Source organism: Triturus cristatus, chromosome 1_1 (genome assembly GCF_964204655.1).
Source record: "Triturus cristatus chromosome 1_1, aTriCri1.1, whole genome shotgun sequence".
In the NCBI taxonomy this organism is placed as follows: domain Eukaryota; kingdom Metazoa; phylum Chordata; class Amphibia; order Caudata; family Salamandridae; genus Triturus; species Triturus cristatus.
Window position 1 is genome coordinate 1219304603 of NC_140579.1, and position 26430 is coordinate 1219331032.

The following is a 26430-nucleotide window of genomic DNA, read 5'->3' on the forward strand; positions in this document are numbered from 1 at the left end:
ATATAAACAAAAATCCGATTGGCCGCACTCTGCTAGTCCTACCAGCGTGTTACCCCAAAGAATTGTGGTCCATGAAGTACGCAGCAGCAGTAGCAGAGGCAATCGGCTTCCCTCGCTTCCCACTACAACTGTAACCCCTTAAGAGCACCATGAGGTCAGGGAAAGTCAGGAAAACGACAATGTTCCGGCAAGAAGGCGCAGCAACAGCAAGCCCAAGGCACCAAACGAAACAAATAACTTGTTGGTGCAGGTGCTATCTCCATCAGAAAACCTGAGCCATGAAGAGGTAGACTCGGAAACCCTGAGCAGACCAGCAACTAAGGGTCATCAACCAAAAATGTACACAATCTTCTCATTCTTGAAAGATCCTGGCTCGCTCCTAAGCACCTCAATTAGCAACCTCAAGAGACTCCCTTCCCCCATGGAACCCGAGGGGAGCGCCCAAAACACTGCCCCAGGAGGCGAAAAAAGTGAAAACACTAAAAATATAACACATGATACAACGAATATGAGAGAGGCATAAGGGCTGGACGGGGGCAAGATCAAGGAAGTGGGATGGAGGGTAAGGCGGAGGTGAATCGAGAACATACACACCCAAGGAAAGCCCCATCCAAGCCGAAATGACCGGCATTGGCAACAGCAGCTGCAGGGAAAATTACAAAGTCAATAATAGCACCACTAACGAAAGGGGCTACCTGCTTGAGCCAAAGATAGCAATCCTGCCAACTTTGCAGCCATCAATTACAGTAATAGGGGCTGAGCGAAACAATTAAGAGCTCACTAACAGAAAATCAGATCCATCCAGAAATTCAGAGCCACATACCCTAAGACAGCCATCAACTAAGGACCCTAACGCTCTGGATCAATTAAGAGCAAATCCAGGACCCAATATCAGCAACCTAGTGACAGATATCGCCACAGACCAGGCCCCAGTCCAGTCGACTTAATTAGACCATGACCCAGCAGGAGACGGGAGAGAGCTAGGAAAAACGCTGAAAAGAGAGTATACAGAAGAAACAGAAGAGACAGAAAAAACAGAGACAGAGTATGATCTAACGGATACTTCCAAACTAGAAAATACCCCTCAGCTTACAACAGGGGAATGGGAGAGGCTAGTAGCATCATATTCCCCAGTCATCCCTCAGGAGGAAGTCAGCAAACGAGAACCCGATATAATCCCAAACACAGAAGAGCTTTCAAAAGGACCGGAAATACTATGGTCTTCCTTGCTAAACATGTTACAGCTATCAATAAAGGCCATGCAGTACCATTCGGACAAAATGGATATGCAATTATCCCTCCTAAACTTCCTAGCCATACATGTAGCCAATATCGATGACAAGCTGGCAGACATGAACAACATGATTAAGAGGGTCCAAGCAGAAACAAAAATAACGCAGCCAAGTTGTGCCTGCTACACAATTGTGGACAAACTCACAACGATCCCACTATTACTGGGGGGGATCCTATCGGACTTAAAGACAACTGACAATGCAAAAGATGAAGTAAACGCAGGCATGGCGAATGCATCAACAAAGCCATATTTCAGCCAGCCAAGAGAACAGCTTGGGAGCTTAAATATGCTGAACACTGCGCATGATTCTCCCAGTAGCCTCAGCAGCAATGAAAGAGACACAGACGGCAAGGATATAAGTCCACTCCAACAACCAGGTGGCAGCGGGCAGCTAATAAAAGACACGGAACCTACCCAACACATCAAATTCTAAAACCAAGAATGGGCATATGGCCCGAAACCCAACTGGGAGTGAGCCAAACAGCCCAAATACCTTGGAGAAAATTAAAGACGAACCCTACACCACAGTTGCAGGGAAAGCTACAAAGATGCCTGCAGAAATACAACAAAAGGATTACTCTGAGCAATCGAACACACAGCCCAGCTATACGCAGGGGCAACAGGGGAAGGTTCCAGAAATCATCAATCACCAAAGCCCTCATGACAAAAGCATGGGGAAAAAAAGCCTGGAAAAACACAGGGAACAAAATAAAAGAGGGCGGGCGAAAACAAAAAAGGAAAGGGAGAAAAAAGTCTAGTAACATAGAAGCTTTCTTTAAAGTGATAAACCCGACTCCAGAAGAAGAAGATGAAGCAGAAACAGATAGGCCAACAGCGACCACAACAACATCACCGGCCAAGGAGACTGTTCAAACCGCACAAAGTCAGTATTTCAATCATACACGCAAAGGCACAAACAGCAAGCGCCAAACAGAAATCATTCACCGAAAAACTAAGCCCAACAACGGGATAGAGAGGGCAGACAGTACTGATCCCCCAAAAACCCAAAGGCTGGGAAAGTCGCTAGTTGGCATCAAGGGAGCCCCCTGACACAGGGCCCTACGTTGGCAGAAGACACAGAGGAATTAGATGTGCGAGTAGAAGAGCCACTACTCGGAAAGAAAGCCGACTGGACACAGGTCAAACCAGCCACAGAAGAACCTAAACAACGGGACCACAGGCAGGAGGGAGCCGAAAGTGGCATAATCCTACTCATTCCGGAGTACAAGTCAAGAGGCAGAGGGGATATTCTCAACAGAGGCAACATTTTACGCTTATTATCCACCATCAGCAACCTGACGGATACAAGTACAAATGACATAGAATCTGCGGAGTTTGCACACTATAACTACCTGTCAGATCAAGAGGTCACTAAAACATGGGCCACGCAGGAAACAGCCGAAAGAATCATGGAGATGGAACCGAGCTTTCAAGCATGGGGGATACGCCTAAACAGACAGGAAAAAATAGGGTATCCAAAACCACCATGTCAGGCACAAAAAGAGAGACGATTGCAGTTTCTCAAACAAACAAAAAACTGTGAAAACGGAAAGTGTCCTGAAGGGTCCCGAAGTTAATCTATCTCACAGATGGACACCAACTCATTGAGCCCAAGGCAAGCCCAAGGATCAATGGGACAAAATGACTGGAATTGGATAGCAAGGACAATTAACATAAGGGCCTTGAAGACATGACAAAATACGCAACGAAATACAGCAACAAAACATCAATTAAGAATATGTTCTTGGAACATAAACGGTCTAGGGAATAAAGCAGACGAGACTCAGCTACTACTTTCCCTCCAAAAATTTGACATAATTGCCCTTCAAGAGACCTGGTCAGATCAACCGCATCAAATACAGGGCTTTAAAGCATATCATCTACCAGCTATAAGAAATGCCAAATATGGCCACTTAAAAGGAGGCCAAACAATATATACTTCAATAAAGAGTATTAATGAAATAAAGAACAAAGACGCCAAACAGTTAGGTAACAATAGCATAAAAACAATAGAGCTGGATCTAGGGGGAAAGAACAAAACCAAAAGCTAATACTGCTTAATGTATATCTACACCCTCGTGAGAAAAAAGCTGGGATGAAACTACTGAAGTGACAAAAACACTGTCAGAGTAGCTAACATCTAACCTCATAGTAACTGGGGACTTCAACATGCATCTTGGAGGGCCCCAGACAAGGGATTCACTTCTGGAAGAGCAGTTTTTGGCATGGGGCATACCACAACAGGAGGCAAGCAAATGGGGCAAACAAAACAGGCTGGCAAGAGACAGTTTAAAGGATTTAGAGCATCTTAATCTCGTAGCTCTAAACGGCCGTTTCACAAACGACAGCCCCTCGGCAGCCACGTTTCATAATTTGACCGTAAGCTCAACCATAGACTTTACATTTTCATCTCTACAATTTTTCGGCAAAGTGTTGGATTTCCGAATAGGAACAATGTCAGCCAGTGACCACTTACCGCAAGAGATCACCGTCAACACCTACGGGGTAGCGGTAACCTTGCCGTAAACGTGGGATCTTCACTTTCACAAAAGAATAAAATGTAATACGAATAACTTGGAAGGCTTCGAGAAGGAAGCAAAAAAACTGTGGGAAAAAAGCACTGCGACTCAGATAGATAACTTAAGCCGATGGGAGCTATTCACCAGCAGCCTTGGGACTGCACAAACAAGGAAAAAAAGAGGTCCACATAATAATGGAAGACCAAAACCAAAAAAGCACCATAAAGTCTCCTCATACCATGGAAGGTCACAAGTTAATAAAACAAAACACCAACCTAAAGTCCCTCCAGAGAAATATTAACAAATTACTGCGGTAACTACACCGAGATGGTCCGGACAATGCCACGCAAAAGGAACTGCAAAAACTAAAAACCATCAAAAAGAAACTAATTTGGCACTTAAAAAGGGAAGCAGAGGAAGAGCTATGGGCTAAGTTGCTACATGACGCAAAAGGAAATAACACCAGCGGAAGATTCTGGAAAATGTTGAACATCCAGAACCCAAGAAGACCCAGCATTAATTCTCACCTTACTGAAGAAGCTTGGTCCGATTACCTTTAGTTCACTTTAACACAGCACCAAAGAACACCATAACGAGGCTATCAGAACCCGACAGTAAAATCCCAGATTGTGCACTACTAACGGAGACAACTACATTGGCTTTCACAGAAAAACAAATCATAAGTAGGATAGTGAAAGGAAAGACAGAGGGGGCGCCGGGCCCCAACGGAATCCCCCCCCATTTTGTACAAACGAAACCCGTAATACTGGGCTGCGGCGTTATCACCACTGTATAAAGAGATTTCTGAAACTGAAATAATCCCTGACTCATGGAAAGGCTCTATAATAGCTCCAATCCACAAGAAAGGCAGCATAATCGACCCAAAAAACTACAGACTCGTTGCCTTAATCGACAATGAAGCCAAATATTATGCCGGCCACTTACTAGAGGAGCTCACGGAATGGGCGAACAAAAACACCGTGATTCCCATCACCCAGACAGGCTTTCGGAAAAAATTGGGAACAACGACAAATATTCTGGCTTTAACACTTCTAATAGATGCTGTCAAACTCGCTAACCTGCCTCTTTATGTAAGGTTCATCGATTTCACTTCAGCTTTCGATAACATCAAAAGAAATCTATTATGGGAGAAGCTGGTCAACAGTAAAATACCATCAACCCTACTATCACAATTGATGTTACTACATACGGACATGTGGGTACAAATTAAGTTGGGATCAGGCGACTGCCTGTCAAGGAAAATACAGACGACCAAGGGCCTTAAACAAGGGTGTGTGCTAGCTCCGACCCTTTTCAACATCTTTATGTCGGATCTCTCATTGAAGCACGAAAGTAACCCTCATGCCCCGAACCTAGGAAGACTAAATCTTTCGAACTTGATGTATGCAGACGATATTGTGCTTATTAGCCGCACGCCGATAGGGCTACAACACCTAATTGACACAACATATAATTATTCGGCAACGAACGGCCTCAGTATAAACCTTTCAAAAACAAAAGCCATGAGAATAAACGTGAAGAAGTCTACACCCAAGTTTTGCTGACAAATGGGAGGACTAACACTGGAAACTGTGGATGAATACAAATATCTGGGTGTAGTTGTTGATAGAAAAGGGACATTTCAACCACAGAAAGAAGCAATAATAAGGAGAGGAATCACAATATCGGTCGCACTGAGGAATCTTAAAACGAAAGCAGCTGGCCGTAGCTTTACCCCACTACTACAAGTGATCCAAGCAAAACTAATACCGGTCATCACCTACGGAAGCGAATGCCTCTGGGGGCGGGACGCGCAGATATTGGATAACACAACAGCCAGGGCAATGCGAATGACATTCAACCTGCCTAAATATACCTCGCAGGCACAAATAAGGCTTGAATTTGGCCTGAGGAATCAAAGAATAGAAAGAAATGGGCACCTATGCCAAAAGTTGGCATAAAATACAGGGAGCCGAAGTCTCAAGCTTGGATCACCATCTCTGGAAGGACTCTAGAACTACAAGATGCCTGGAAGAGCATTGGATCTCAGAATACGCTCAAGCAACTAGTAAATAAATCTGTAAGGATTATTTCGCTAGTAGAGTACAAAGCAACACTAGCCAACAGTGCTCATGGCTGGACCGTCATTCAAAACTATACCAGCAGCTCTGTCAAACCTACCTAGGAGTCGGTTACACACGAACCACAAAGGAGAAGTTTATACGATTACGGCTCGGTATTCTTCCATCACAATACCATCTTCCCCTGTGGAAACGGCCTCAAACGATAACAAACTGCCGTTTATGTGGGGACCCAAAAGAGGATATCCTTCATTTAATATGCATTTGCAAAGGACTTGAAAAGGAGCGCAGATATCATTTAAAACCAACCATAAGAAACTGGGTCAAAGCATGTTTTGATGGCAAAAACATCAATTAGCAAGCCGTCTTGTCAAATTTCTGGAAAAAAAGCAGAACGCCAGAAGGGAGAGATTGGACGAAACCAACTCATATGGCATTTAAGTCCAACTGCCCCACTCGGCAACGACAAGGAACAACCACCTCAACATTAAAACCTTGCGTATGCAAAAAAACAAAAAAAGAGAGAAAAAAAAGGGGGGGGGGGAGAAAGGAAAAAAAATACAAAAAAACTTCGTACTCTCCTAACTTTTACGCTGGCACAAAGGGGGCTTAAGAAAACGGCATTCGTCATTAAATAATACTAGCTGCGCACCTAGACAGTCTGGCTGCGCCCATCTCAATCACAAAATATCAAATGTCTCCTTTTAAAAAAAAAAATTTTTAAACAAGCTACTAAGGATCGGCCACAACGTTACAAAACCGCAGAAGCTGTCTGCAACCAACTGCCCATCTTTTCACTGTTACGCCCACCTGACGGCGCTGCTCAAAATTGCTCCAAGAACCTGCAGCCGCATTGATTTGAATAAAGACACTTTGGGCCATATTCATTCTTACCTTAGTTTATGGAAAGCGCTAATGATGCCTAATTTTTAGAATGCACTTTTTAGCCTCATGAAATGCTTCTAATGTTTTACAGCAATTTTAACCAAATTCATTTATAAAAAGGGTCGTACTAAATAAAATTGTATTTTTTGATCGTTTAATGTAAAAGCTCATGTAGCTGATTGCAATGGTTTTAATTAACTGAGCAATAAAGAATTACTTACTATTCTGATTTTAATTGAGATGAGTGGGCTCGCAGATTTAAATTCATTTTGGAGCACCACCTTGCCTCATTTTATTTCTCCTCACATCTATACCGCTAGGCCCAACACATGCACTTCACCTATCCGGCTTGGGGAAAAGATGTCCACCAAAGTGCCCCTCATATGGTGCCCGTCAGGCATTGCAGCGCTGGCTTGACGAGGAGCTAGCCCTATGATGAAACATGACACCCAAATGGTTGTGTGAGGGCCCCACTTCCGAAAATGGGAGACACCCACACTCCACTACTGAGCAAGGGTGTTGACCAACCTAGCCTCCTTCTCTTCTTTCCCCACCCTACGGGAACTGCATACTCCTTCGGTGCTACATTGTATTTATAGGGGCCTGTATGCTGGACCTATATGCGCCGATTCTCCCTCATTTGTATGGAGTAGTTTATTGATGCAGCAGAAGCATAATTAGTACAGATGTAAAAAGGCCCAAAGATTCCTCCAACTGCTCTAAACATTTAATCAAAGAACATTCTAATAAAGAACATTAAGGGATCCAACAAGAAGATGGCTTCTTTACACAACACATAGAATGTTAGATTAACCAATAACTACAAGCTTATATAAACTGTCCACAGACTGAAACAATTACATATAGCTACACAGATACCACTAAACACGGTAACCAAGAGTAAAACGAACTTGAAATTTGGTGTTTAAAGCAGTCTTTAAGCCTCCGAGTAGCAAGGCCTTTTGTAATTGAGAACACAAGGCGACAAGGAAACACTTGCTCTCAAGAAATGCGTTTGTAAGGGGGAAATAAACAAATCCCGGGGGCGTGGCCAACTATCATGGCGCACGGATATGATCCATTTGAGCTCCACTACCTTCAATTTATTAAAACAAAGACAATGGCCTTTTGCGGGGTTTCATCACCCTCTACTACCTATTAATTTCGATTGAGAGGACACCAAGAAGGTTTAAAATTAGAAGACCCCCTCCTGAGAACTGTATAGCACATTATCGCAGATGCATCGCGAGGGTGCACCGAAGGCCGAAGTGAGGTCTGTGGGGGAGGCGTGGTTCCAGCACGCTTTGTTATGAGAGATCCAGTGGCATATTATCAGAGACGCAGACGATGGGAGTGGTTTCTTACCCTACATGGTTCCTGGTGCCTTCTTGACGGGAGGCGCTACGGCAGAGGCAGCTCTGATCTCTAAGAGCCCACCGGGAGGCATGAGAAGGCCTGGAGAGAGCCTCCCCGACCGGGAGCAGTGCTCGCCCAGTTGTGTAGTTCCAAAAAATACATAGAATCTACACGTTTAAACTCAGACATTGGTGTCTAGACTGATTCCAGTCACCCCCAAAGGATATGTTATCCTTTAGACCAGCTAGCTCAAAGTGCCACCATAAACCCCCTAACCTTACCTAGGAGCAAACAGTTTCTGGCAACCATTGAACATGACAACCCCAGATCCTTCAGGGATCGTGGAAACAGTACAATACTTTTCGCTCAGTCAATCGTACTCACCTAGTCTCAGTGAGAGACAGAATAAACGATAGGGACGTTTTCAATAAGTGTTTATTGAACCAGTGTCATTCTAGTATAAAATATATGTTTGCTGTGACAATCATTAGACAGAAGCAAATGTATAAGATTACAAGCACCAACAGAGTAAATAGAAGGTGGAATTCTACCATGGCGCTAAAACAGTGAATATATGCAGGCATATAGACAGTTATCAAGTGTACTCCTAAGATGTTATGTTAAAATTTGTAGAGCGCACGTACACGGATTGGTTTCTTGGCGCTATATATAGTAGTGGCCCGAGTCCTGGTGGGTTATTCATACGCCTGAGTGAACAGTCATGTTTTGAGGAGTTTCCTGAATAACAGGAGGTCTGTACAGGATCTGATGTCAAGGGGCAGGGCGTTCCAGAAACAGGGGGCCAGCATCGCAAATCTGCTGCCACCTAGCCGCTTTGATTTATACTACGGGGTGACCAGAAGGTTCATGTGGGCTGATCGTAAATTGCGGGTGGGTATGTATCTCTGAATGATATTGGAGACAAATTCTGGGCAAGTGCTATGCAAGGATTTGAAAATAAGGCATCCGATCTTGAAGGCACAGCATTGGGATATGGGAAGCCAATGTAGCTTCCTCATAAGAGGCGAGGCATGTTGCCATCTGAGCAGATGAAAAATCAGTCTTGCGGTCTGATTCTGCACAAGTTGCAGACTAGATATAATGGCAGACCGAAGTAAAGGGAGTTGGCGCAGTTTATGTGGGAAATGACCAGGGCTAAAACTACCCGCACCAGTGTTTCCCTAGAAAGGAGTCTGCTGATATTCCTTATTTTCCGTAACTGAAAGAAGCAGGTAGAAACTACTGATCTGATCTGGGACTTAATGGATAGGTCACGGTTGATTATGGACCCAAGACTTAGCTGAGGAGGATGGGGTTGGGGGAGAGCCCAGCTCAGCTGGCCAGAATTGTGGGCTTCAGGGATTACGAGCACCAACCATCAGGATTAGCTCGGTTTTGTCTGGGATTAATTTTGAGTGGTTGCCGTTCATCCAGATGCAGATATGCAGCATGGTGGCCTGGAATTCGGACATAGAATCACACTTGATCGGGCTTGATCCAAACAGTCATTATGTTTTTGGGGGGGGTTTTGCCATCAAAACTGATTAAATGTTCTGGATAGGGATTTATGTTCTTCCTATTTCAGACATTTCGTTAAAACCATGTATTCTGCTGTTAAATCTCAAGATTAAATAGGCCTCTTCTCTTAAGAGTATTGTTTCAGTGTCTCCTCCTCTAGGATAACCCGATCTGAATAATTATTCATCTAGGTCCAAATGTCGCGCATTTTTGACTAAGTAATCATCACGAAAGTATAAAAGGTGCAACTTCTAAATAAGAGTCTTTTGTCCCTATACAGAACATGTAATCAGTTTTAATGGCAAAAAAAAACATAATGACTGTTTGAATCAAGCCCGAGAGGCTCAGTTGAAAGAGCCGTGGCCTTGAGTCACTCCTTCCGAACTCAAGAATTATTGCATATAAGTTTAAGCACCACGATTGTGCAGGAACTAGCATCTTTGGCTGAAACAAGAAGTATTTAAATCTGTAAATAGTTTGAAAAATTAAAGCATGAATCTTTTTGTCCTTAAATAGAAAAGCTAAATTATTACTGTCCTTCCTTATTCATGAAGAAGACTTGACTCCACAGATTCGCAAAACAGGTACTCCTTCTCACTACTGAGATTAATAACGTAGTATAGATATTACTGAGAGTCAGTCCTGAAATTATAACAAAATGTATCTCGAATTTGTATATTTCCAGATCTTATCCAGTCTCAAGCCCTGAAGAGAACCCTGAAAATCGTATTGAGACTCGAAACGCGTCGGCGTTTACCCCTACTGGGATAACACAATTTATTAATGGTAATTGTCTACATGCAGCATTGTACTGTAAATGATTTATGCCCGCGAGACGTTTAAATGAATACCCAGTAGTCCAACAGCCTTTGCAGTTTTTGTGAGAAATTGTGCATGGATTGTTACTCAATTGGCTGTTGTGGCTCAAAAAATTTCTTGACTGCTTCATTAGGATTTAATTCGGTTTATATTTTGCACTTAATGTATGTTTCATGTTGAACACTGAACACAGTATATATATCAGAAAAAAGTAATTAAATTACGAAAGACCAATCAAATCAGATAGTGGCCTTAGTCTGCTTAATGATTAAACAGCAGTATTGTCCTAAGAGGGGCATGTTTGTTGCGAGTTGCTATTAATCAGGCACTGAGGTTTTCCTCGCTTAGGTTAACAGAAAGCCGATTGGTGGGAACTGTGTTCGCCAGTGAGCTGCAAAAGGCATTAATGTCAATGTTGTTTCAATTTCTTGCCATTAGTCCTCCTTTAACTGGGGGTTTGTCTGTCGTTATATTGTTGATCACAAACTTTATTAGAAAGTGACCTGACCAAGTGCAAGGGGACACTGTCAGTGCGTACACTGAGATTAGATGTCCAAATTTGGTCAAGTGTGTGTGGGGGATGTTACATATTGAGTACCGTTTAACCCACTAAGTAAATTGGTCAATTTTGTGGTTCACCTTTTGCATCATTGGCCCAATAGTTAAAGTCGCTGATCAACAACATTTTAGCATGGTTGATTAGATGAGCCATTTGTTCACCTAATATTTGGGGGGAAAGGGGTATGTTTTGAAAGAGCCTATATAGCAGTACACATATTAGGGATACCAGAGCCGAAACCAATTTAATAACAAGGTGTCCACCCAGGGGATGTCTAGTGTAGTGAGTCTGGTGAAGTTTAATTCCCGACATTTTATGGCGGCGACCCCTCCACCAATTTTCTGAGCAGGTCGGTTTGCCTTGAGGATATAGTAGTTATTGGAGAGGGCGGCCAAGATATCGGGGGCAGTCTCCTGTGAAAGCCAGGTTTCAGTTAAAAGAATGTCTGGTTTAGTGGAGTCCAGTAGATTGAACAAATCTATTCATTTTTTTATTTTGCAGAGTTTTATATAGCGCTGGCTAGACCCGGAGGTATCAGAGCGCTTTACATGAGAACAGTTTTGCATAGTTAACATTGTATAAATAAAATAGTTAATAGAGCATAGTATAACAAAGAAAGACAAAAGTCCCCATAGAGGGTAGAAGGTAATGGGGGGGGGGCGGGGTGTGTAGAGTCAATGGGCTTGAAAGCAGGTCAGATCTGGCCGGCAATGGAAGAAAGTACATCAGGGAAAAAAGCAAACAGCAAAGTCCAACACATTAGAGAAGTGCAACAGAACAAGGGAAAACACAGGTACACGTAGTAAAAGAGTCGAGGGGGATCGGGAATAAGGCAGATGGTATGAAAAAAAATAGGTTCAAGTCCGGAATAACAGAACCAACTAGGGAAGCATCCAGGGTCAGTCCATCCCCACGGGACCCAAACAAAGACAGACCAAATAGAGTCGGGTGTAAAACCACAGGTGGGTGATGTCGTGGCACAGTAACTTAGCGGGTCAGCTTCACTCACCGCTCCGACGATTAGCAGACCGCCGAGAAAAGGCCATCGGAAAGGGGTAAAATGGCCGCCTCGCCCCACCATCACCACCCACAGGAAGTAGACGAAAAAGCGATGGGGGAGCAAGAGAGGATCTCTACAGTCAGTTACTAGACCGCGTCTGACATAACTCCATGGATGAGACAAGCCACAAGCGGATCTCCCGTCGCAAACCTCCCGCTTCCAAGAAGGAGGACTCCGTCCGTGGTCCCCCGTTCAGTGGGGGAAGGCTATCCCGACTCCTGGCTCGGGAGAGGGGCCGCCAGGGGGATGAGAGGGTTGAAGACAGGAACCCAGTGCTCTCTCCCCGCTCAGACCGGGGGAAATCATCTCACGGGGCTCGCGGCAGCTGCAGTGGGAAAATGCGCAGGGCCGTCATCACGAAGATACTCCAAGTGCGTAGGAGTTGCTGTGGGATGCAGAGTCATAGTGGTCGAGACCGGAAGGTAGGTGATAGCCCAGGAATGAGACCAATAAGGTGATTCCGAGCCCGTCTCCTCAACAGCTGCAATGAGTAGCTCAACCGGGCAGTCGGCCATTATCCTAGGATTCCGCTGGATGAGTTGTTGTGGAAAAGCTTCCTCCATATCGACGATCACATCATTCTGGGGGCACACAGAAAAGTTATAGCTTTCAAATCCCCAGGGTGGAGGAGGTTCACAGGGGGCAATTTCCAGGATAATAGCCGAAAAGGCGATCCCTCTCCCGGGAGCCCTGGTTCCACAGCGGGCCCTCTCGGTCTGGTCTGGTTTGTGTTTAGCCAGGGAGCGAGTGTTTAGATATGCGATTGTTAATACCATTGTCCCGTAGTTATCCCGTATCTGGATGTTTTCTGCTGCATAGGAAGAATGGTAACTTCTTGGGAAGGAGAACCTACTTTCCATGATCCCTAACCTAGCCAGACTGGGGCAGATAGAGGGATCGAGAGGGTAGTTTTTAGAGTGCAGTAACTTTAGTTCTCTTCCAGGGGATCCTCAAAGTCAAAAGCATTAGAATATTCCCGCCCATGCGCGGAACCCCGGAAACACTATATTATATGTGCCCCATATATATATATATATTCACTGAAAAAACCATAGGTTTCACACATGTTATAGTTAGCGGAAATTTTACTGATAAAAAACCAATGAAATTCCCCCGTTATAGTTAGTGCAGGCAACTATAACTCACGCGACCGCAATCCTCTGCTGATGCTAATACTGTATTTAGACACTTATTTGCCCATGTCTTCTTCCATACATTTTTAGCTATACATATATTAAAAATATTTTTTTTTCATAAAGACACATATGTCATCAGCAGAAGATTGCGGTCGCGTGAGTTATAGTTGCCTGCACTAACTATAACGGGGGAATTTCATTGGTTTTTTTATCAGTAAAATTTCCGCTAACTATAACATGTGTGAAACCTATGGTTTTTTCAGTGAATTTGCAAGGTTTTTTAAATGCTAATTCCTAACTATAACGTGTGTGAAACCTATGGTTTTTTCAGTGAATTTGTACGGTTTTTTAAATGCTAAGTTACTTTACGCCATTCGTGGCGTGCGCGCCCACTTAACGCAGTTCGTTCCGTGCGCGCACAGTGAGCACGCGGTGCGCTTCGCGCACCGCGCGCTCACTTTACGCAGTTAGTGCCGTGCACGCACGGTGGGCACGCGGTGCGATGACAAAGCAAGAAAGCACGTCAACAAATCTGTTTCTGCTTTCCTCCGTGACTATGGTATGGGTGCCATTTACCACAACAACTTGCGTTATGACATGCAAGACATTTATAGAGGAGATGGTGTGCACTTCAATGATGAAGGGAACAGAGTCTTCCTCTTGAACCTTAGACTCTGCATCGGTACTTACTTGTAGGTACCACTTAAAAATCATTTTTTTTTTTTTTTTTTTTTCTACCGTACGCTTACCGTAAGCTTACCGTACGCGTACCCCGTGATTTTTTTAAAAATCAATAAATGTTTTCTTTGTACTTTACAGTCCTTCTTTGACCCCCTCACAAATGTTAGGGGGGTCTGTAACTCTCCTCATTGCCCCCTTTCCTTGTTTTCACTCTTTTTTTTCAGAGTGAAATACACAAAATGGCGGCCGCCGCTTCCTGGTTTCGACCGATTCGAATGTTTACTAAGATCTAAGAGCCAATCAGAATCGCGCTCGCGCACGCAACCGTACGCTTACCGTAAGCGTACGGTAAGCGTACCGTAAGCGGGCTCAGATATATATATTGATTTAAAGGCTATTTTCTCAGAATCTACTGAACAGATTTACACCAAACCTACAAAAGGCACTTCCTTGACCTAGGGACTACCTCTCTGCCAAATTTCGAGTAATTTTGTTCAGCCGTTCGGGCTGTAGCTCGTTCTAAAGGTCCTATGGAAAAATGCATGGGAAAAACGCGTTTTGGGACCCCCCTTTTATCTCAGCCCCCGCTTGACGGATCCCCCCGAGACTTTCAGGGTAGGAGCGGAGCGTAGCGCCCCACCTATTTTGAGAAATTCGCGAGGATTCGTCGACCGGCGCCAAAGTTATTCAAAATAGAATGTTGAGGTTTTCCTATGGAAACGTGGTCCTAACTATAACTACCTACTGGCGACCGCCAGTAGGTAATATATATATTATCTACTGGCGGTTGCCAGTAGATAGTTATAGTTAGGACCGTGTGTCCATAGGAAATCCGCAACATTCTATTTGGAATAAGTTTGGCGCCGGTTGACGAATCCTCGTGAAATTTTCAAAATAGGTGGGGCGCTCCGCTCCGCTCCGCTCCTACCCTGAAAGTCGTGGGGGGATTCGTCAAACAGGGGCTGAGAAAAAAAGGGGGGTCCCAAACGCATTTTCCCCATGCAATTTTCCATAGGGACCTTTAGTCCAAGGTACAGCCCGAACGGCTGAACAGAATTACTTGAAATTTGGCAGAGAGGAGGTCCTCAGGTTAGGGAAGTGCCTTTTGCAGGTCTGGTGTCAATCTGTTCAGTAGTTCCTGAGAAAATCAAAAGTAAAATCATATATATATGTGGGCGGAGCCTAACCACACATCTCATCCTGAGATCTGATTGGCTGTCAGCACTTCATCCAAGAAGTGTTGGCAGCCATCTTGGGACCAATATACATGATAGCAACTCATTAAAAAGCATTGCAGTTAATAGAAGGTTTTAAGACTTTAGTTACATTATAAATCATTTGTTGATGGTACCATACTCATTTTAGGAATTGTGGTATGTTCTAAGGTGATTTCACCATGTGAAAAAGCCTTCTGCTGGGATATCATGATTGAGAGAAAAATATTTTCTCATGCTTTTCCCACAGAGGTTTGGAAGGTGATCTATAAGCTAAACTGAGAGCTTATTTTCTGTAAATTCACATGATCTTTCTCAGAATGAAGTCTGATATTCTCAGTAAAACATGAACATCCAACAAGGGCAGAGACTGTCAGTTGATTCCTTTGTGTTCTACTGCTTCCCAGAGTGTTCCAAAGAACAACTAGAGCGCTAACAGTCCTACTTATGATAAACATATGGCACACCTGAAGCCATCTTGCTTGGATTAAAGTGGTAACTCTTAAAACATTTAATTTAAACAGGAACAAAATGAGGGGGTTTATTTTTCCATAAAAAGTATGATTAGTGCTGCAGAAAGAAAAATTAGGGCACATTTTGAGTGACTTCCCAAATCCTCTTCTATTTCATTAAAAAATTCTGACATGCAGACTGAAACATGCACTTTCAATACCAGCAGCAGTTTTCCCTGGTGAGCAGTAGCTTTACTACAGTGATCTAATGAGCAAAAAGAGTGCTAACATTCTGAATTTATGGCAAATGTGTGATACATCTGAATGCCTTCTTAATGGAATCAAAGTAAAAAACTGAAAGTATTTCCTACTGAGGAGACTGCAGTAAACGAGGAAATTAGGAAACTTCATAACAAATAAATCTCCCAAGATGGCCACCGGAGACAAAAGAGCCCAAATGTAGCCCAAAATCACCCAGATGTAGCCCAAGTATAGCCCAATGACAGAATGTCGCAGAGTGTTCTTAAAAACAACTAGAGCGCTTACTGTCTTCATTATGACAAAAGTATGGCACACCTGAAGCCATCTTGATTGGAATAAACTGGTAACACTTAAAACATTTAATTTAAAAAGGAACACAATGAGGGGGTTCGTTTTGCCATAGAAATTATGATTAATGCTGAAGAAAGAAAATTAGGGCACATTTTGAGTGACTTCTCAAATCCTCTTCTATTTCATTAAAAAATTCTGACATGCAGACTGAAACATGCACTTTTAATACCAGGAGCAGACTTCCATGGTGAACAGTAGTTTTACTACAGTGATCTAATTAGCAACTAGAGTGCTAACATTCAGAATTTATGGCAAATATGTGACATATCTGAATACCTTCATGATGGAATCAAAGTAAAAAACTGAAAGCATTTCCTACTGAGGAGACTGCAGTACATGAGGAAATTAGGAAACTTCAGAACAAATAAATCTCCCAAGATGGCCACCGGAGACAAAAGAGCCCAAAATCACCCAGATGTAGCCCAAATATAGCCCAATGACAGAAGTGTGCAAAACACTTATTATTTTGTGTTTTTGCAGTGTTATATAGTGCAGACTTGTCAGGTATTGGAGTGCTTTACATGAGCATTGGTACATCACACAAGAACAAATTCATTTTGGTTGTAGACATGGGGAGACTCTGTGATTTGACCAGAATCACAGAATGTCGAGCTGAAGCAGAAACTTCAACCTGGTTCCCCACTTGCAAAGTCTGCAGTTCTGGAAGTAACACCACATCCTCTCCCCTAAGTGCAACATTTAATCAAGTGGTCATCTGGATAAAAAAAACATAAAGATAACAAATAATTTAAAAGTGCTTTGTCGCTATTTGAAAACTCAGAAAATATGTCCTTATTTTAGTCTTTTAGAGCACTAACCATAATTTTGATGCCAATAAGACCCTCTCATATATGTAATTTCTAAAGGAAATGCTCTAGGTATTACAGTTTTGATTACATCAAGATGACGTCAGGCGTTCCACGCTTTTGTAATAAATATAGAATGTTAGCAATCTAGTTGTTTATTAGGATACTGTTGAGAGGCAGAGGCTAGGGGCACGGACTCTGAAAATTGAAGGCAGGTAGGAGGGTGCAAAGGCAACAATTTAACCACACTGAGCAGGCAGGAAGGGCCGTGGCAGCACAACAGACTATGGAGGGCAGTGGAAAGGGGGGCAGGGGCAACAAACCAACAATACAGGCAATGGTAGTACAACCATACATGCCAACAGACCCGATTCAGCCAGGAAACGTCCAATGTTTTTAAGCTCAAATGGGCTTTATTTGATCTGTCTCCTGTCTACAATCTCCTCTTTTTCAATGTAACTCAAAGGGGAAAATCAATACCCCAGTTTTTTTTCAAAATCTCCCTCTTACCAAGTTCAAAATGTTCGCAAGTATGGTACATTGGATCATGGAAGGAAATGGGGTAGGGACATGGACTTGGATAACAGAGGACAGGAGGGACATGGAGAGGTGCACCAAACTGACCCTGCAGGGCAGGCATCAGGGTTTGCAGCAGCACAATACACCACACAGGGCATGCGGGACGGGAGTGCAGCACAACAATCCATAGAAAGCAAGAGGGAGGGGACAGGACCATGCACATGGACAACAGAGAACAGAGGGGCAAGAGGCAATGGTAGCTAGCTGACCATAATGGACAGACAGGAGAGAAAGCTGCAGCATAACAGACCATAAAGGGCAGGAGGGACGGATCTGGGGCATTACAATGGAACAGACCAGCCAGGAGGGAGGGAGTAGGGGTCTGCACATGTAAACAGAGGGCTGGGGGCAAGGGGGCAGGGCAGGAGCAGCAAGATAGCCATGGAGGTCAGGCAGGATGGGCACTAGAAGCAAGACACACCATGAAGAGCAACACTGAGACTGTGATGGCATACACACAGACCATGGAGGGAAGGTGGGAGGGGGTCAGGGGCAGCTAACTGACCACACAGGGAAGGTGGGAGGGGCCATGGCAGCACAGAAGACCATGCATGGCAAGTGGGAGGGTTAGTGGTAGCACAATGGCTATGATGGGCAAGAAGGAGGGTGCAGGGGCATGCACAAAGGACGATGGAGGATAGAAGGGAGGGTTCAGGGGAAGGGGCCTCACAACAGACCGCACGGGACAGGCAGGAGGAGCAGTTGCAGCACAACAGACCAGGGAGGGCAGAAGGGTGTGGCAGTACAATGGACCATGTAGGACATGAGGAAGAGGATAGGGGCATGGCATGTGGACAGGCAGGGTGGAGGAGCAGGGACAGGTTACAGTCATCTGACAATGCTAGGCAGGTGGGAGGGGAGTGGCAGCTCAACAGAACACTCAGAGTAAATAGGAGTGGCAGGTCCATGGAACATGGTGGGCAAAAAGGATGGAGCAGGGGCATGCACAAAGACATCGGAGGGCAGGGGGAAGGAGAATAGGGGCAGCAAGCTAAGCACAGAGTTTAAGCAGGAGGTCAATGATGGGGCATAGAATTGGGCAATGGAGGGCAGGAGGAGTGGACTGGTACATCATACTAAATTGAGGGCAGTGGCAGCACATCAGACCATGCATGGCAGGAGGGAGTAGGCTAGTCCATGGATTCACACAACAGAGGATAGGGAGTAGGGGGATGGGGCAGCAAGCTAACTGTTCAGAGAAGGCGGGTATTAGGAACTTTATTGTTTTTAAAACGTGTGTCTGTGCGAACTACTTAAAATATGAACAAGTATGCAGCATAATCTCACTTTTATTCAGGAAGAAGAGGACGTTTGTGACTGTGACTCCGGGCTCACTTGGAAGAAACACCCCCTGACCCTCCACCCCCTATCGCAAAATGTAATGCCCGTGAAAGGGGTAGGTGAACACAGTGTTATATAGAACATAGTCCTGAGAGCACGATTGAAAATGAAAACTAGATATAGTGTATGGTATAAACTATGCACCAAAAAGTGTGATATAAGATGAACCGGGCGTGAAATATAATATGCAATACATTGTGCGCAATTACAGATTCATTGGAGAGCGCGAGATAGCACAGGCACTAGCGCGTGCTATGCGATATGCGCCTTGGAGTGTAATATGCACAGGGCAGTGTTGTTTAACCTAACTAGTCTCTAAAGTTGTAATATAAAATATGTGCTGGGGAGTGTAACGTTGCATATGCACTGTGACAAAGATATGGATCCCAGATTGTAATATGTATGGCATAGCACTGTGCGTTATAACATAGGCATCGAGGAAGGCACGTTAGATGGGGCAATATAACCCGTGCGAAGACAAGTGTGGCATGACATATTCATGGGGTGGTGTTACAGTGCACATGGGCTAGAGAGTGTCATAGCATACGCACTAGCTGGTGGAATACAACACAGAGGTGTGTGGCACTCAGCAGGCAATGGTGGGTGTAACACAGCATTGGGCTCTGCCAGGAGCGCGCTGTGACTCTCAAGTGATATTCGTCCCCTTTCCAGAGAGTAAAATAAAAAGTATTACACATCCGGCAGTGGATGTGTGTTTTATTAACCGTGAGGGGGGTTTCTTGCATAGTTTGTCGAATTTTTGTCGAATCCCCTTTGAATGGCTTGGTGTGCATGTGTATTAAATGTGCCCGTCAATAGCTACCCATGTTTGTATAAATAAACGACAAGGGTGTCTACCGGGATTAGGCACGGTAGGGCATCAGACATGCCAGAGCTTCACTAGTGGTGTAAATACATTCCACGTGGATTCATTGTATGCATAGTCGCCTTTTAATGAATATCACGCAAATCGTCATGGTGAATGGTAGGTACGGTTTGTCCAGCATGTCCTAGGTGTGTCTATAAATATATATTTTTTAAAAATAATAAAAAACAGTGGCCGGCCCTGGGGATTGGGGTCAAAAAAATATAATTAGGAGACAGGCCCTGGGGGATGGGGTCATCAGGGCCAATAAATTAGAATAAGAAGGGGAACCACACAGCCCCCCTTCTTAAAAAATTAAAATAAATAAAAGACTGGCATCATGCCGGAGGCCAAGCCCCCTCCTTGCAGTACTCTGCAAACGCGCCCCCTGGCGATTTGTAAGTTGGGGAAATAATTCCTCTTCAATACTGAGGGTCCCTGAGGGCCAACTAGCCCAACAGGCATCTCCAGTATGCGCCAGGGAGCTGCGCTGCAGACAGGTGTTCTGAGGCCAAGCCCCTTGTTACACCTCTCTGCAACGCAGCTCTGTGGCGCTTACTGGAGGTACCTAGTGGTCTAGTTTGACCCTAGGGACCCTTAGGATTCAAGGGGACTTAATCTCTCAACTTAGAACAGCCACAGGGCGCGTTTACACAGTGGTGAAGGGAGGGGACGGGGCCTGAGGTGACGTGTGCAAACACGCACTATGGCACGTTTTAAATTGGGGATATAATTTCCCTTCAATACTGAGGGCCCCTGGGGGCTAACTAGCCCACCAAGTGCTTCCAGTAAGCGCCACTGAGCTGCATTGCAGAGAGGTGGTCCAGGCCGTGCCACTTTTTACACCTCTCTGCAACGCAGCTCTGTGGCACTTACTGGAGGTACCTAGTGGGCTAGTTGGACCCTAGGGACCCTCAGGATTCAAATGAACTTAATCTCCCAACTAAAAACGGACACAGGGCGTGTTTACACAGTGGTGAAGGGAGGGGACGGGGCCTGAGTTAACGTGTGCAAAAACGCCCTGTGGCCTGTTTTAAGAGGTAGTTTTAATCCCCCTGCCCTATTATATACTAGGGGCTTACAGAGGAGGTCATGCTAATCACAGGGGGACCCCAATGCATAATGTTCCCTAGTGTATGTAGGTGTTTTCACTGTATTCTAAGTGTCTTTTAACATAGCACTGGCTCTAGGACTGGTTAGTCAGACTCAGTTACCACCAGTATCCGTCTGAAAAAGTTGAGGGTACAGGATGATTTTGCAACAAGGCTTCTTTCTGCTCTTCTTTTTGTTCTTTCTGCACGTTATCCTTCTTCCTGCACTTTTCTTCGTCTTTGAGGACTTCTGTTGCTTCTTTCTGCACTTCTTTTTTTTCTTTCTGTGCATTTTTTCTTCTTTCTTCACATGTCCTCTCTCTGTAGGCATAGTTAGAAATTAGCATTTAAAAAACCTTTGAAATTCACAGAAAAAACCATAGGTTTCAGGGGTGTTATAGTTAGCGGGACTTTTCACTTGTACAAAACCATTGAAATTCTCCTGTTATAGTTAGTTCAGCTAACTATAACTCGCGCGCCCGCAATGCAATGCTGATGACGTCACATATTACATCACTCATGACATGGTCAGTGACATCACTGATGACATCTCAAATGACATCACTGATGACATCATCCTTGTGATAGACCTCCTCTCACCCTAATATAACCTTTGATACACACATTCAAAAATAGAGACTAAAATTTTCGAAACAATGGACATACCAATACCAGTTACAACAACCTCTTCAGTAATTATAAGATCCACATACACATCCACTCATTCACCAACAGTCCTATACAGTCACTCATACATGTACTCACTCATCATATGTACTCATACACCTATACATCCTGTTACACAATGCCACTCATCCATAGAGTTACTCACACACATAGTCACTCATGCTAATAAAGAATCAAACATACATTTACTTGCATATACAGTTATACACACACCACCACACTTACTTCTACGGAAACTTACACATACTTAGTCTTTTAAACAATCACTTATAGAAACACATACTTATTCATACAGGAACTCTTTCAATCTCTCACTCTCAAATATACTCACTTATATACACCAATAGTCACATATACTAGTTTAAAACATATGTAGTTACTCATAAAGACACTATTGAGACAGTCATTCACTCACTAACACACCCATACACACACTCATCCACCCATACAGTCCTGCACACATGCTGTCTTCAACACATACAGTGAGTCACTCATTCATGCACCTATGCACTACATATTACCCCCCACCGAACCATGCAGATACTGATACTCAAAAAACCAACTAATAACCTATATAAACACCCATGTAGCTACTCACCAACCCATGCAGCCACGTATACACAAAGTGAGAGACTGATACAGATATTTACATATTTAAACATTACTCACTAAGCCATGTATTCACTATGATACACTTAATCAGTCAGTTACACAATCAATTTTTCAAAAACAAATCATCCATTTAGACACTTATATACCCATTTATTCTTCCATCGACCTTGAGATATACATATATAAAACATATTTAATTTTCAGAAAAACACACATTCACTGGATGATGTCATCAGTGATGTCATCAGGGATGTCATGAGTGATGTCACTGACCATGTCATGAGTGATGTAATATGTGACGTCATCAGCAGTGCATTGCGGGCGCGCGAGTTATAGTTAGCTGAACTAACTATAACGGGGGAATTTCAATGGTTTTGTACATGTGAAAAGTCCCGCTAACTATAACACCCCTGAAACCTATGTTTTTTTCTGTGAATATATATATATAAATAAGCAATTGCAGCCTAATAAAACACCAGAGCTGAATCATGCTGTAAGGAATTTCCACCATACATGAAAAACATGCATTAGAAACAGGAGAAACAACAACAAAATTTGTTTAGAAACTGTTTTAATGCTCAGCAAACAGTAGAAATTCTCATAAATCACTGAAAGCATAGGCAGCTCCCAGGCTGCATTGCAAATACCAAGTCTAAAAAGACTGAAAAGCTAACCTGTAGCTGCATAGCAATAAACTGACACCGTGCCTTTAAGGCACTCCTGACCCCCAGCTTCCCATCATGCCTCAGGGGTGACAGTTAGGTCAGTTGTTCTTTCTGGCTCCTTCAGGAAGGATCCTGGCTACACAGCTCCACTCTATTCTGCTTTTTGTCAGAAAATCTTTTCACTTTTCACAACTTTTATTCCTTACTTCGACGTCTTTCATCTTTTGAAGTAAGAAGCTGTCTTTTTCTGACAGGTTTGGGCATTTTTTAACAACTTAAAACGCCATCTCTTGACTCTTGCCCTTCTTGTGGTAAAAAGAAGGCCAAAACAGACTCATGAGGTTTGTATTCTTTGTCTACCTGAGGATCATGATCCTAAGACCTGCCCTCACTGCCAGAACCTGTCCAGAAGAATCTTAAAGGACAGGGAAAGAATTCGCCTGTATGGCCTGGCAGATAAATCTTCTAAAGGAAGGTCTCCGGTAAGGAAGGGCTCCAAGAGGTCTAGAACGCCTTCTAGAAGCAAGTCCTCGCGTCCTTCTGCTTCAGCATCGGGCTCGGCGCTGAGACAAGATCTTCAGGTGGGTCATTTATCTAAGAAAAGACCTTCGACTGCGGGCTCGCCGTCGAGAAAAGGTACGTAATCGACGTCGAAGATTCAGGATCCTCCGTCGTCGTCAACCCGGCGACGATCGGCGTCAAGGAGCAGAAACCCTCCGCCGTCGTCAACTCAGCGACGATCGGCGTCGAGGAGCGAAGACCCCCCGCCGTCGTCGGCACGATGTTCGGCGTCGAGAGCAGGCTCACTTCTGTCATCGCAGTCCCATCAGCGATCGACGTCGAGAGCAAAGACTTCTCCGCTGTCGTCAACTCAGCGACGAGGATGAGGTCTCCGTCGTCGTCTCGATGGCGTTCGGCGTTGAGGGTGAAAAATACCCCTCTGCCGTCGTCACGCAGACCTTCGACGTCGAGATTGGACACAGCTCCGCCGTCGTCTAGACGACGCTCGGTGTTGAGAGAGAGAGTCCCTCCGTCGTCGGCTTCACATCGCCGTCGAGACAGCATTCTTCGCCTGCTTCTCACCGACACCGGTCGCCATCAAGACGGGAGGTCCAACTAGCGAGAAGTCAGGAGCCAAGATCAACGTCTGGAATGCGTGCAGGTTCGACGTCGAGACAGGCCTCGGTGAGGTCTGGGGATGGATCGGTGGTCCTGGTGACGGAGTCAGCCTCGCGCCATTCGTCCTCTCTCTTCCAGGAGGGCTTCTTCAAGGTCAGCCACTCCAGAAGCTGCTAACCATGTCCGCAAGTCTCCTTCAAGACAAAAGGAGGCCCCTTCTGCTGTTCAGTTGTCCCCAAGATGGCAGCTGCCCTTACGTCACTGGCAGGACTCAGGGGCGACAAGGCGAATGCAGGAGTATGCCAGTCCGGTTCATAGATCTCATCTTCAGAGATTGGTGGACGAAGTGGACAGAGTGAGTTCTCCCAGGCATAGGCACGAGAGGTCCCCTGAGAGACGGCACTATAGATCGCTTTCCCCCAGGCGAGAAGAACGTGCAGTCAGATCACGAGAAAGGAGGCACTGTGCTCATCGGCGAAGTAGAAGAACACCATCTACTTCCTCTACCCGGTCCTCCAAGAGGGATTATTCCCCCACAGTATCGGACAGCCCAGTTTCCAGGGTCTCTCCCATAGATGACATTAATACATACCATGAGGTTCTGCAGAGGGGTGCTCAGAAGCTCAACATTGAGATGTCTGTCCCGCAAGTCACAACGACAGTGATTTTCGAGACTCTTCATCAGAAGACTGCATCTCGGCCATTGCTTCCATTGGTTCCTGGGATCCTTGACCCGGTCATGGACACTTTTTTAACTCCAGCAACCATCAAAGCGGTGCCGGCTCGCATCCTAAAGAAATATGAGCCGGCTACCTCGGATCCGGTCTTCGTCAAGACGGACCCTCCTGCAGACTCAGTCATCATGGCGGCAGCAAAGAAGACGCATGTTGTAACGGCCACTTCTGTTCCACCGGATAAAGAGAGCAAGTCTCAGGACTCGTGGTGTCGCAGAGCCTGCACTTCTGCGGCTGCATCCCTTAAGGTCTCCAGCGCGGCTGCGTTGCTAGGCCGTTATGACAGAGCTCTCTGGGACTCTTTGAAGCGGTTCAAAACCAAGCTCCCAAAGGAAGACCAAAAGGATTTTGACGAGATAGTCACTGAGGGATCTTTGGTGGCAAATCAAATGATTAGCACAGCAGCGGATGGTGCGGTGCTATCAGTGCACTCTTACGCGCATGGAATATGCGCCAGGAGATCGTCCTGGTTAAGATTGACAGGACTAAAACCAGATGCGCAGCAGAGGATCTTGAACCTCCCATTCTCTGGCTCTTCTCTCTTCTGCACACACGCAGATGAAGAGAATGAAGACCGAGTTGGACACACTCAAGGCGGTTGGGTTGGAGAAAAAGAAGGAATTTAAACGCCTCTACAAATCCAACCAGCGCAAGGGGCCTCAGTGGTCCCAGAACAAGAACCAGGGGAAGTCCCAGTTTCGGGGAGGAAAGTCCAGCAGAGGTAGAGGGGGGTCACCAGCAGCAGTCCTCTACCACGGCGAGAGCAGGAGGGAAGTCATGAGCAGTGGCTTCCTCGGCTGCCGTTGCCCACTCCAGTGGGAGGAAGTGCTTCACAACATCTGGCAGAGTGGGACAGCATCACAAAAGATCGCTGGGTGCTGAATATACTGCAAAATGGATACGCGCTACGTTGCCGTGCGCTTCCAAAGGACATACCACCGAAAAAGTCTCGTCCTCACCAGTTAAAGCTGCTTCGAAAGGAGGTGAGGGCTCTTCTTCAAAAGCAGGCTATAGAAGAGGTTCCGCCCTCTCATAGAGGAAAAGGAGTTTGCTCCAGGTTCTTTCTTGTCCCCAAAAAAGATCAGGAGCACAAGTTTCGACCGATCCTGGACCTTCGACTTCTGAACAAGGTCATAGTGAAGGAGAAGTTTCGCATGTTGGCCCTTCACCAAATATGTCCACATCTGCAAATAGGGGATTGGATGTGTTCGGTGGACCTCCAAGAGGCGTACTTCCACATTTCCATTGCAAAAGGTCATCGCAAGTACCTACGGTTTGTGGTCGGCCACAAACATCATCAATACAAGGTCCTGCCCTTTGGACTCAAGTCGGCTCCGCGAGTCTTCACCAAATGCATGGCAGTGGTGGCAGCTTTCCTTCACAGAAAAGGTCTCTTCGTCTATCCACACTTAGACGACTGGCTGCTAAAAGGTCCATCCCCGCTGCAGGTGAGGCACGACTTCCAGATCTGTCTACAACAGTTGCACGATCTCCGCCTTCATGTCAACATGGAGAAGTCAGTGCAGCAGCCCACCCAGACCATCCACTACCTCGGCTCCGTTCTGGACACAAGCGTGGGAAGAGCGTATCCTTCGGAGGAGAGACTGTCTTCGATGAGACAGAAGTGCGGGCTTCTGCTCCAGGTGCAGAATCCGACAGTCCGGCAGGTGGCATCCCTGCTAGGCTCCATGGCGTCCTGCATCTTTCTCATTCCCAACGCCAGGCTGAGGATGCGGCCTTTGCAG